This window comes from Corvus hawaiiensis, chromosome 3 (assembly GCF_020740725.1).
Source record: "Corvus hawaiiensis isolate bCorHaw1 chromosome 3, bCorHaw1.pri.cur, whole genome shotgun sequence".
NCBI classification, from domain to species: domain Eukaryota; kingdom Metazoa; phylum Chordata; class Aves; order Passeriformes; family Corvidae; genus Corvus; species Corvus hawaiiensis.
In genome coordinates this window covers 2,297,972-2,311,913 of record NC_063215.1, presented here as the reverse complement: position 1 = coordinate 2,311,913, position 13,942 = coordinate 2,297,972, and the positions used below count along the sequence as shown (strand labels likewise).

The following is a 13,942-nucleotide window of genomic DNA, read 5'->3' as shown; positions in this document are numbered from 1 at the left end:
TTGAATCAAACATTTGTGCTCAGCTTTAACACAAGGTTCAGGCTGGTGCTGGGGGAAGCAACAAGAAAGTGGCCAAAATAATAGCTAAAAACCATTAATTTATTCCCCACGTTCAGATATTTTGTGTATTTCGAAGCACTGAGTGGTTCTGTAACATGAATGGGCTGCTGAGCTGGTTTTGCTCCCGAAATCAACCAGTGCCACATCAGGGTTTGTCCAAACCCTTTTTAACTCAACCTGTGTTATCTGCTGGAATGACAATCCACAGAAAAAAACTCTGTAACCCCCCCAAACTTCTCCCTAACCCAAAAGCTTCCTAGCCACGATGCAGCTTATTCCCTAAACCCCCTCTACAGCAGCCTTTTCTTGGAGCTGTTTTCCTGAGCGGAGCTCTCCACCTTTTCCTACAGCCAAGGAACTGTAAGGTATCCACTTGTTCCTGTCCAAAGGGGTCAGGCGCCAGCTCAGAGGTTCAAAGGGATCCTCTCAGAGCAAGGCTGACGTGGCCTTCAAAGCTGCAGTCCAGTGTTGTAAGGAGATAACCAGAAACCATCCGAGGAGTTATTCCAGCTCTGCCTTTCATCATTTCCAAACACGTCTTTCTGTCTCCACGCCTCACCTTGTGTTTCAAAGATGTGGGAAGATTCTTTATATTTGGCCATTCAGACTCCTGGAAGGACGTTTGTGTTTATAGGTTTATATATTTTTATGTACACATTTTATTTTAAACCCAAGTAAATGGTAGAGTCCATTAATCTCATCCCATTCAGTCGCACTCACAAACAAGAGAAGCAGCAGTTGGAGACAAACTCAGGACCCTGGTACATTTACACATGTGTCATTCAGGTATTAATTAAAGTTACAATAACTGTCAATTAAAAATAGGTGTAAGATCTTTTTGTGGTGTGGATGCTTCCATCCCTCGATTTCCAGATGAGCCAGCAGCATCCTCCCAAAATATACTTCAAGAGTCGTGGTTGTACCATGAAGGAACTGCATCTTCCCCCTGCAACACTGGCTGCTAACAAGTAAAATTCAAAAATATCTGCGCAGTATCTCCTGTGTATCAGTGACAAAACAATGAGCTGCTGTTAACAAGCTTCCAATTTTAAGGGCAAAGAATAAAAAAACCAAGTATTTTTAATTCACACGCGACTTCCACTTTGATTCTGGACTTTTAGGTAAGATTCCAGGCTTTCTCCAAGTGCATGGATATTGATCAAAAGGACAGCCAAGCCATCCAAAGGTCTACACCCCAAAATCCAGGTGGGAATAAGTGTAAAGCCTTTCCTATGCAAGCTTTTAGACCCATCCCAATCATCACCTTGCAGTTTTTCTTTGAGCTGGACAGGTACTGACTTGGAAAGTTACTCTTCCTGTCTGAAAACTAAAAATTTTCACTCCAGTTACTCAAGAGAAGTATCCAAGTTTGGAAATTGGATGTCCACCAGAGGACTGGAGGATATATAAATCAACACATCGGTCCTAAAATGTAAAAGCTACTGTTTAATGCAATATGCCAAAAATAAAATGTGAGTTCCTCTAGACAGTCTGCAACAGGCAATTATCTAAAAAACAATTTTTCACAAAGTTCTGCACATTCTTGCTGACCAACAATTCTGCTGCCAAGCACAGGAGACGGGAGGATGAATTTTTATCTTTTTAGTTAGTTCTAAGAATTTTTTCCAAAATACTGACTTACAGAAAGGGATACTTTCAACTTCATTTATTACTTAGTTCTTTATGATTCTTTACACCCGGTTGATAATGCACTGGCACACTTATCTCTTATATAAATCTCTGTCACCATCCACCCAAGGATACAATTTGTTAAGCCAGTTTAACCCCTGCTGAAACATGACTTACCACTGAAAGCACAGCCAAATTCCCATGCCTGGGGTCGGTCACAGAATTTAAACAAATCCTGCAAGACATTCCAAAGTTACAGCAGCAAGATTGCTGCAAGATCCTCTAGAGAACAGAACAGTACAAAAGTCACTGGCTATGAGTTCTCTCTCATCTTGTAGCCAAAACAGATGGATCTTCCTAGACTGACTTTGTATTAAAAAAAAAAAATCTGATTATCACTGAATCCTGGGATGGTTTGGGTTGGAAAGGACCTTAAAGCTCATGTCATTCCACCCCCCTGCCATGGGCAGGGACACCTGCCACTACCCCAGGTTGCTCCAAGCCCTGTCCAGCCTGGCCTTAGACGTTTCCAGGGATGGAGCAACCTGTTCTACCTTTTCCCCTCTTGCTGCCACTGGATTATAAATAACGAGCTCTGCAGGAGAGGGGTGATGGAAACAGTGAAATACCCGGATCACTGGAAAGGGTTAATAATTACACAGTGCTGGCTGGTGTCCTGCAGTTCTCACCAAGGATTTGCACCAACAGAACCATTTCAGGATTTGAAAAAGAAAAGGAGAAGTGGGGTAACTCTGACAGTCTCTATTTTTAGGACCTCCTTTAGAATCCAAATCAGAAAGTGAAACATCTTAGCCATTCTCTCACTGTCCTCACACAGTTCACATTTGCTCTTATTTCAGCTCTTGGGAGTCAAATGATTGGAAGTGAAAAAATAAAAGCTGTGAGACATAAAGTAAATAAATGCATCACATACCTTGCTATGCCCTTCACTTTGCCAAACCCTGACTTCATAAGAATTTATCTGGTATATCTGATGGTGTAAATAACAAACAGCAGTTAATATCAAAAGACTACTCGGCCTTAATACTTCAGAATATGAAGGTCTTGGCAAAAAACCAAACGGGATTGGTCCCAAAAAATTCTCTTAACCTGTAAAAAATTCGTTTAGAGCCATTTTTACCAGTGACTGAGACTAATCAGGCAAGAACCAGCAAGTGCCTTTGTTGAAAAGAGCTCACAGCAGAAGAGCTCCACAATAAGGGCCAAGGATCATCAGGAAAATGGTAATGGAGAGGTTTGCGCAGGGGCAGAGAAACGACGCCTGTTGGCCCTGATGGCCCAAATCCTGCCAGTCAGTCTATAAATCACAGAATCATTTACATTGGAGAAGACCTCCAAGATCATCAAGTACAATATGTGACCCCTCATGACCTTGTCACCAGCCCAGAGCACTGAGTGGCACATCCAGTCCTCCCTTGGACACCTCCACAGATGGAGACTCCAAACCTCCCTGGGCAATTCCAATGCCTGACAATCCTTTCCATGGAGAAACTCTTCCTGATGTCCAACCTGAACCTGCCCTGGCACACAGCTTGAGGCCATTTCCTCTCATCCTGTCCCTGTTCCCTGGGAGCAGAGCCTGACCCCTTCCCTCCAGCTGCCCCCTCCTGCCAGGGAGTTGGATAGAGCCAGAAGGTCCCCCCTGAGCCTCCTTTTCTCCAGGCTGAACAATCCCAAAAGCTGAAGCCCTGGGTGTGGTTTCTGCCACTTCTCCAGCTGCCAGATGAAGGCTGACTTTCTGCAAGGAGTCTTTTTACTGCCATCACAGACTGGTTCCTGGGCTCGTCTGCCAGTCTGACCCTGCAGGATCCGATGTTCTTAAACGGCCTGGGCACAATTTATGTGCAGCCATTCCGGAGCACGTGGATGCACTGTAAAACATGGAACGGCAGGAAAGGCTCGCTCCACATCCACAAGGAGAAAACTGACACCATAAGTCAACATCCAGTTGGCTGGGGGAGAAAGGGGGATGACACACACATGCATATAAATGGATGAGATCACAGCCTCAGCGCCCGCTCTAAAGCAATCGAGTAAGACTAGCCCTTAATATTCTTAAAACGTTTTTATTTTTGAAATATAAGACGTGAAAGTGCCCCATTTTTCACTGGCTGAAGCCAAACTTGAAATAACAAAACAGTCCTAAGTAGTTAACAGGCTACAAAACTGCCCCTGATTTCCAGGCAATGCTGCAGACTTGCAGAGTAACACTGTGTACCCATTAACTCCAAGTCCACAATTTGGCCAGAATTTGTTTTGCTGCATTACAGCCAAATCACTTTTTGTGTCTGTCTTCCTCCTACGTGGGATTGCCTGAGCAGAACAGGATGCCAACGCTGAAAGCACTGACTGTCTCAGACGTTACCATCTCTGATTAAGAAGGCCCTTTTATTGCAGGATCACTTAGACTTTACAGATAACTGTTGCTGCATTGAGATGAAGTTACTGGCAGGAAAAGCTTACGGCAACTCAGGGAACAGCAACCAGAATATTAAGACTCCCCAAGTGAGCTATTTCAGAAGTCCAGCACAGAAATTATTTTCCTAATATCCATTTTTTGCTGAAAATCAGATTGACTCTTTCTTGTACTCCCCACAGAAGATGAGAAAGCATCAAATTCCACATTGGGTTTGCACAACTCTTGGCAAGTGGGGTGGGTTATTGAAAGGTTCACTTTAAAGGTCCCTGCCCTTTCCTCCCACTGTAGGAATAGTCTCAGAACTCATCTCTCCATCCTTTTACTGCCACATTCTCAGCTTCTGCATGAACTTCACATCTTGTTTCCAGTCCTGTTCCTGCCCCACGCTGCCATCCCGATTTGGTTTGCTTGTCCAGCTGAGCAAGAGGAAGTGTGCACTCCAGCTGGTCAGGAGCTGGATCTACATGGGTTGATGAACAGGGATCAAAGACTGCAGATCCCACATCCACATCTTTGAGGGACCAGACACGAAACACCACCAAGAATCAAGTGTTTCACAGCAGTGGGCAAGAAATGCTCATTTTTTATCAAGGCTGGCACAAATCCTGAAGGACATCCTTTCCACTCCACTTTACATCTACCACTCCCTGTGTTATAAGTATGGGGAAACAGCTCTTACCACTTAATTTCCCTTTACCATTTGACATTTCTATTCCATCTCAACTTGTTTTTATTCCAAATGAATATCCCAATACATAAACCACCTCAGTAAGTTGCATCAGCCACCAACATAGGATTTGTAGTCAGATATGGGTGGAATTTTTTGATTCAGAATTAAAAATCTAATCTAGGATGTGGGACAGAAGCACCCAAAAGTGTAAGGTCATATGGACCATTAACTTCCTCCTTCCAGTTTTACAGATCTGAGCAGCAACAGTGTTTTGCATTCATGTAAAGGCTTTTTTACCTCATCAGAAAAAAATTGTTTTCTAACTTATTAAGCAGAGCTTAACATCTGCAGAACCTGGTTCTTGCATTGCTTTGTCACTTCCAGCCACTTGAGTGATGGCAGGGACAGCTATTTATCACCCCATCACCAAGGAACACAAACAGCAGCAAATAAATGACCTGACAATACAGAACTCAAGTGAAACTGAGAGTGACAAAACGTGGGGACCTCACTTTTGCCCTGATTTACAGTGCAGCATATTCAGTCGGAGTGCTGGTTCATCAACATGGGCAGGAGGGTTTGTTTTAAAGTGGTACAAAAATAAAAAAATACACTTTAAAGAATTAATTATAATTTTTTTTGGGGGGGAAGGGAGGCCCTGCAGCATCTTTTACCCAAATACTGACAACTTTCAGCAGAGGCACTGCACTCTAAGCAGCACCACAGGTGTGATATTGTTGAAGATGGGAATTATCATCTTCACCTCAAAACTGCTGCCTTTTTTCCTAAACATAAATATTTACACAGTGCTGAGAATGCGGAGTAATAAGCAAAGAGTTAATTACCAAAGGATTTAAGGTGCTCTTTAGAGTTGAGACAAAGCTATCATCATCCCATCGATGTTAACAAAGTGTAATAGAAAATCTAAACAGACCAGAATCTCTTGTCTGTGCTTATTCAATCTCCACTGTAGCTGCTCTTAGGCTGCAGTAAATCTTGTGGCCCAGAAACAAAAAAATGCAAGTGTGAGAGAGTTTTGGTTTTAATCACAAGAACACAGAGCAGCGTCTGCCTGCCTCGTTAGCTTGCGGAATTTAAACAGTGACCAAACCACTTGAACTCGTCTGCAAGACACACTCCACGCTCAAATTAAAGAAATCTGCTGCTGAAGTCCTTCAGAGAGGAAATAAGAAATTCAATATGTATTCCATAGCTTAATGCATTTTTCACCTTGACTACCAAACCAGGATTGCATTCACCATCAAAAAAACACTAGGAAACTACCTGAATTCATATTAGAATTCATAAGGGAAGATGTTAAGAAAAGGGTCTGAATTTCATTTTTATTGACTTTTTTAAAAGTTACATTAAAATTTTGATCAACTACTCCCAAACATAAACTTAGTACAATGTTACTTAAAATTACATGGAAAATATTTAGCAGCATTAGCTATTGCTGCTGTGTTTTGGGAGGCAAGGAAGAAAGGGAAATAAATCCCAGTGCTGGCTGGTGAAAACTACAGCAGAAGCACCAGGAAGGAGAGTCAAGTGCTAAAGCACTTTTGCCCTCTTTGGCAGATATAAGGAATAATTTGTTCATTTATAAATGTAAACGTTACAGAATTTAAATGAGGATTTGTTGAATTATGTACCTGCTTCAGGACATATTCCTACCCCACTTCCCCTATCAGCTAAGCATTCCTGCTCCTGCCCAAAGAAAGAAATTAAGGAATTAACTTGAGCTGTACCTGTTTGCAAATAAACATGCTTCAAATAGTTACCAGCCAATGAAAATCAACCTGTCTTTAGGAAAATAATGAAAGTACAATCCCAAAACAAGATTAAAATCAATGATTTAAATCAAAGCTTCCCTCTTGCTGATGTAAATCAAAGTGATTTAAATCACCAGTTTTGATCAATTCACTCATTTGCATAGCATTGATCGTTTATCCCTTAAAATGTCATCTAGGGGCCAAAGTTAGCTGGGTATTTCTCTAAATCTCAATCCAGCCAGCATAAATAAAGCTTTTGTGTTCTTATTTAAAAATTTATAAAATTCCCTATCAGCTCTAACATTTCCATTCCCAATGTCTAATGATCTTTGGGCAGCCAAAGTGGTTTAAAAGATAAACGGATGCAATTCCGCAGTAATCCCGAGTACAAGCGGAGCCACATCCCACTGACAGGGCTCTGGAGACGTCCTGCCCATCACCGAACACGCAAACATGCTGACGGGACAAACAAGTGTTTACAAGATCCCTCAGCCCATCAATTCCCTTTAATACAGTTGGGTGGCCAGGGGTTATTGATCTATGGTGGTAAATTTTCACAGCAGGCTGTTTTCCTGCATTGATCACGGGAGCAAGGCAGGGATTAACATAGTGCAGGAGCTCCTTCATTCCAGGAAAACTGCCTTTGCTGAAGGCAATGCAAAGGTTGCCCAGACCTGGTCACCTGCCCATCCCTGGAAGTGTCCAAGGCCAGGCTGGACAGGGCTTGGAGCAACCTGGGATAGTGGAAGGTGTCCCTGCCCGTGGCAGGGGGTGGAACTGGATGAGCTTTCAGGTCCCTCTAACCCAAACCACTCCATGTTGCTGGGGGGGAGGAATCCCAAAAACTCCCTATTATTCTATTCATCTCATGAAAACTGGATTTTCCTCCTAGTTCTCCCTGGCTTGCTTTGGTCTTTCCTACAAAAACTATTTTTGATTTGTACAATCCTTCACAGTTACCATCATTTTTGTCTCACTTCCTTCACCCTCAGACTCTTCACCTGAATTTTCCAGTGATTCTGATACTGTCCAAACCCTTTAAAATACCAACTCTTCTCCATGGTTCTACCTTCCCTCCTGCAGCTTCTGCTTCAAGGTACAACAAGGAAAGGAAATGCTGGAGAAACTGGAAGGAGGTGAGAGCACGAAGGATGAAAGGACAATATAGATTGAAGTCAAACAGTTACTGTGAGGGTGGTGAGGGGCTGGAATGGATTTCCCAGAGAAGCTGTGGCTGCCCCATCCCTGGAAGTGTCCAAGGCCAAGTTGGACAGGGCTTGGAGCAGCCTGGGATAGTGGAAGGCACCCCTGCCCATGGCAGGGAGGTTGGAATGGGATGAGTTTCAAGGTCCCTTCCAACCCAAACCTTCTAGATTCTATGAATTTTCAAGCACATGAAGCTACTAAGAATTCAAACAATGCTCTGCTAGCACATTTTATGCAAATAACAGCTCTCAAAAACAAAGAATAACCACTGAGTGCTTTTACCTATTTTATTGGCATACAGAAAAACACGACTGTCTTGAGTACCAAGCAGGTTTTTTTTAAAAGCAAACATTTTAAGGCAACAGCACAAAGGCAATAATTATATCCTGGTCACTTTGATCCAATTACAATACATTTTAAAGTATTACAGTACTTTGAAGATTAAATAGTGCTGCAGCTTCTCCATCTAAAGTGACCATGCTGGAAAGTTCCTGGTTAGAGAACGTCCGGCCTCGAATGCGTGAGCTTTTCCACTTGGGAGAGTCGAAGTGGATTTAGCAGGATTACCAGCACACTTCAGCATTTTCAGGATCAGAGCTTAAATGGTATCTCCGACACACATGTGGGACAAAAAACCAGTGGAGGAAAAAGAAATCTGTTCCTAAGAAAACCAGGAAGCTATCGATCCTAAGTAGCTTTACGCTTTTGACTTCAAACTAAGAGGGAAGGAATGAAAACAAATACTCTGTGTTTTAGTAGAAGAGTTTTATCAAAATCTATGTATTTATAATCTATTCAGTTATCATTAATTGGCAAATAAAACAAAATATGTAACAGGAAATTACAACATTTTTAGATGACGAAACTCAGATCATACTAAAGGCACTTACTTGTTCAGGACTGAACAAAAAACCCAAACTTCATAAATATTAAATGATTATGGTGACCTAAAATACCCTTGCTGGACAAACCACCAAAAAAACCCTACCTCAAATCCCTGTGTGTAGCAAACAGCATTTTTCCCATTTTTAAAAAGCAGATGGAGTTTAGCTCCCTTCAGGAGAGAAAACAGTCCAGACCTAAGGAACAGGAAAAGTTAATATCCCAAAAAGAGAGCAGAAGCTCTCCTAAGCTCTGTACAGACATTTCCTGCCTCAAGATCTTAAAAATTCACTCCCCAATGCACTCAGAAAACTGGAGTTGTCATAAACTGATGCCCAGATTTGTTTCCCAACCTTTTTTTTTCTTGTTAAACTGCTCACAATTTATTTTTAACTACTGCACAGAAGCTGCATCTGTCGAGGATGCTCTTTTTGCAAGCAGAGCTCCTGCTCAAGAGACTGCAGGGAGACTTGCCTGCCTTGCCTTCTGCAGAGTTAAATCGTTTCTGAATAAGAAATTGTTCTTCTACACAGTAATTCCTATTTTAACCTTTACATCTCTGCCACCTACCCAAGTCCCACTGCTTTGTGAGGAAAAGGACATGCCCAGAGAAGCTGCCTCAGCCCTGGAAGTGTCCAAGGCCAGGCTGGACAGGGCTTGGAGCAACCTGGGATAGTGGCAGGTGTCCCTGCCCACGGCAAAGTGTGGGACAAGGTGGACTTTGAAGTCCCTTCCCACCCAAACCACCCCATGATTCCATGATTCCGTACTGCTGCTGTCTCTAATGTCTCACATGAGCTTAAAAGAAAGATTTAGAAGTAGATGGTCTATGTTTTAACTTGCATTTAGTGCCTTTAAAAGTTAAAGGAGTGCAACGAATGATGCCAGGACAAGCATTATCTACAAAGATAAACAAGCTCAAAATAGCTGGCAGAGCCCTGTCAGCCAGGAGCACCGGCCGTGGACACGGATCCTGCAGCAGGAGCAATTTACGAAGTTCCTTCCCAGCAATCTTCCAGAGACTCATCTTAAAGACTTCGGAGCAGGAACAACAAAGAAGTCAAACCAAATCCTATCATTGAAACAGCTGAAGGCCTTCACACAGGCATTACATTAAGAGCTCACTCCCAGCATGTCACTTCAGTTATTTCTGAGGTCCAGCCACACCATGAATACATGTTCTCACTTACAGGGTCTTTGCCCCCAAGGAAAAATCCCTGGAATAGACTCAAAACTGGGCAATACCCAAAGTGTGAGTGTCCAACAAGGGACATTTCCTCTGTGCAGCTCCAGGACAGTATCACCTGTCTCTGTGAGGGTGGCAAGGCCCTGGCTCAGGTTGCCCAGGGAGGTTACGGACTCCCCATCCCTGGAAGAGTTCCAGGCCAGGTTGGACAGGCCTGGAGCCTCTCTGCTCTGAAGCTGGGCTGGGAGAGCTGGGGGTGTTCACCTGGAGAAGAGAACGATCCAGGGAGACCTCAGAGCCCCTTCCAGGGCCTAAAGGGGCTCCAAGAGGGCTGGAGAGGAACTTGGGACAAGGGATGGAGGGACACAGGGAATGGCTTCCCACTGCCAGAGGGCAGGGATAGATGGGATATCAGGATGGAATTGTTGGCTGTGAGGGTGGTGAGGCCCCGGCACAGAGTGCCCAGAGAAGCTGTGGCTGCCCCTGGATCCCTGGAAGTGTCCAAGGCCAGGCTGGATGGGGCTTGGAGCAATCTGGGATAGTGGAAGGTGTCCCTGTCCACGGCAGGGGGTGGAACTGGATGAGCTTTAAGCTCCCTTCCATCCCAAACCACTCTGTGATTCCATAATTCTATGATTTCCTTGTCCTTGGTTCCTCATCCCACTGAAAGGCTGAACTCCGAGGAGCATCCAAATTTGGGATATGAGGTCCTAGAGCAGACACAGTAGTGCTGGGCTGTGTGTACACGAATCCCCAGCCAGCAGCACGATGCCAACCCCACATCCAGCTAAAGGATATCCATGGAGCAGGGCTGGAGCTGCCGCCACACGTGCCCTTGACTTCACAAACACAGCTGCAATACTCACAAGCAAAGGTGCATCTGCATCACTGCAGAGTCATGCAGTTTAAAAATAAAAGCTTGAAAATTACTTTCTAATTTGAAATAATTTAAATTAGAAAAACGATTTAAGATGCATATTTTGCAAAAATTTTCCAAGGGAGAAGAATCTCAAGCCAGTGAAGCAGTGGAAGTCACTTGGTAAAAGCACTGGGAACCAGTGTGTGATGAAGTGCCAACCCACCTTTCAAGCAGAATCCTTGTCTGCAAGTACAAAAGAACAAACAATTCCTTTTTACTTTGCTTATTTATCTCAGTTCAATGACTGCTGCTTTCAAAGTTGAGGAATCAGCTGGGAATTCAGAAAGCAGGAAAAACAGTTTCTCGCTTTTAAATGAGGAATAAAAATAAGGTAAGTTGATGAGCTCTGCCAGCTCTATGGTTTTGAAGGACAAGGTAACCAGAAATTAGGTGAAATTTAGCTTAGCAAGACTCATTGTATTTAATAAATGTATTTTGGAAGAAAAGCTGTATTTTGACAGAAGTGTAACACAGCCTTAACATCAAGTAAAACTGCACTTTCAATTGAATTAGTTTCCATCCAAATGGAGCTTGACATGATTTTAAATAGGAATCAGCTGGGAAATATGCAGGATTAACCATGTTCTAATTCAGCATGTAATAAATGTATAGGAAGCGATGTAATTGCTCAGGTTACATCCTGACACCTGCTACAAAACCCTGAATTTCTCAGCAGAGCCCAAGAAATACAAGCGCAAAATAAAAGTAAGGATCAATTATTCAAACCAAAGTTTCCTGCCTGCTCTTTAAACCACTTTGATTTGCATCGATCCACGTGCTGCAGTGTCAACTTTGTACAATCACCCACCCTCTGAAGACACACTCAGGTCCATGCAGCATCCATGGCATGCATTTATTGGAGGAAGAGAACTTCTGGGATGGATTTCATGGATCTTACCTACCTGGGAGACAGACCTGCTTCTGCCCTGAGCAGCTAAAGGAAGGGGAGCAAAGGAAATTCTGGGAGAAAACAACACGACAACCAGAGGAATTTGAGCCTCACTGTTCAAAATGAGAAATTCAAATAAACAAATGCATCATTCCTTTAGGAAGAAACATGCAAATTAAAATCAAACCACCTTTTACTGCCACCTTCTAAAAATATGAACTAGAAGGGGTTGGGCATGAGTTTTGTGTCACATGGAATATAAAGGAAATGTTCAAACAGGTGTAATAAGTTGTTTAGAAATTATTAAACTGCTTTAAGCAAGCAGAGTTAGTCACTCCCGCACTAGGAAGCTGCAAAAGCAATGTCAAGAAATTTAGGGGGCAACTTACTCACTGTCAAGAAGTAGAGAAGGTTTTAAGTCTAAATGAGGAATAAGGCAATTGATGAAATTTCATATCAGATCTATTCAAGACACCAAGATAAGACATCAACACTGTCAAAAGCCAAGGCCAGAGATTTCCAAGAGCCACACTAGCAAACTCAAAGAGGATGAAAAACTTCAGTTTTTTGGACAGCTGTTTAAGAGAGTTTTATTTTAAAACAAAGGACCAGTAATGTGCAACCTTTCCATGCATATCTGATTAATATGAAGCAGCCTTGAGGAGAAGGACCTGGGGGTGGTGGTGGATGAGAGGCTGGACATGCCCCATCCATGTGCATTCGCATCCCAGAACCCCCCCTATGCCCTGGGCTGATCCCCCAGCATGGGCAGCAGGGGAGGGGGAATTCTGCCCCTCTGCCCATCTCAGGTGAGACCCCACCTGCAGAGCTACTTCCAGTCCTGGGGTCCAACAGCAGAAGGACATGGAGCTGCTGGAGAGAGTCCAGAGGAGGCCACAGAGATGTCCCAAGGGCTGGAGCCCCTCTGCTCTGGAGCCAGGCTGGGAGAGCTGGGGGTGCTCACCTGGAGAAGAGAAGGATCCAGGGAGACCTCAGAGCCCCTTCCAGTGCCTAAAGGGGCTCCAGGAGAGCTGGAGAGGGACTGGGGACAAGGCATGGAGGGACAGGACACAGGGAATGGCTTCAAACTGTCAGGGGGCAGGGTTAGACGGGATATCAGGATGGAATTGTTGGCTGTGAGGGTGGGGAGGCCATGGCACAGGTGAAGCTGTGGCTGCCCCTTGGATCCCTGGAAGTGTCCAAGGCCAGGCTGGACAGAGCAGCCTGGGATGGCAGAAGGTGTCCCTGCCCATGGCAGGGGGTAAAGTGGAACACAATGATCTTTAAGGTCCCCTGCCACCCATTCCATGATTCCACAACCTTGCACAGGTGAACACTGCAGCACTGCATTCCAAGAGCCACATTTGCAGGCAATGGGGTTTGAATACATCCCATGGTATCCCAGGACTGGAATGGCCTGGGAGAACTGGGGCACCATGTTTGCTGTGCAAAGCATTTCCAGGGTATTTTCAGGGATGCTCTCCAGTGGCCTTGTCTACACAAATTGGAAGGATTAAACCAGACCTCAGAGCAATTTAAATAAATCTGCACAACCCGAGTGTCACTGAGTGCCTCACAACGCTTCATCTGAAATTGGTTCCCTATCAGCTTAAATTTGTGTCTCCACATGTAGGAGCCCTGCTGAGCACAGGAGGCAACACCCACAAATTGACCTCTAACCACTGCCATGCACAGAAGTAAAAGTGATTTATACCTGGTTATAATTTCACCCAGCGCAAGGTGGGTACATATATAAATAAACATAAATTTTATGTACATACAAATGCATTTGCGTGTATATAAACTATACCCAAATACAGGAAAAGAAGCCACCCACTTGTGCTCCAAATCTCTAAGCTTCTCCCAGCCATTCCATAAACCCCACAACCAAAGCCAGACCCACTTTATGTTTTTATAAAGTCTGCAACTAAACCTTAAAATAAATAAATAATAAAAGGTCATAATTCATCATCCTGACATCAAATCAGCAGATTGGGACTCCAGTATATCAGAGTGATGGATATAGACTTGTTTTAAGGATGGTTTAGTCTGCACTATGCCAGAACATTTATTGTTGCTTTTAAGACTGTTTCCTTTCCACGATGTTTCAAATGAAAGCAACAGTCTTCTTTTCCCTTAACTGCCTGTCTGAGAATCCACTATTCAGCAAAAAGAATTTTCCCCCAAAAAATCATGACTAGGGAAGCAACAGGACAGTGAGTGCTATAAAACACAATTTCTTGTTTTTCCTTATTTTCTCTTGCTTGCCAGGTGATCTAATAACCACTC

General features: G+C 43.6%; 1 protein-coding gene across 11 annotated transcripts in view; it reads right to left on the bottom strand.

Moving 5' to 3' along the window:
- The window catches only part of HMBOX1 (homeobox containing 1), a 107,034-nt gene that overhangs the window by 74,016 nt on the left and 19,076 nt on the right, over window positions 1-13,942 (bottom strand). The window contains exon 1 of one of the 11 annotated variants that reach the window (XM_048296613.1): window positions 12,475-12,573. The exons of the other annotated variants lie outside the window; for them this stretch is intronic. The gene's annotated coding sequence lies outside the window, so the exon portion shown is untranslated. Of the gene's footprint in view, window positions 1-12,474; window positions 12,574-13,942 lie in introns of those variants that run through there. 11 annotated transcript variants of the gene reach the window in all.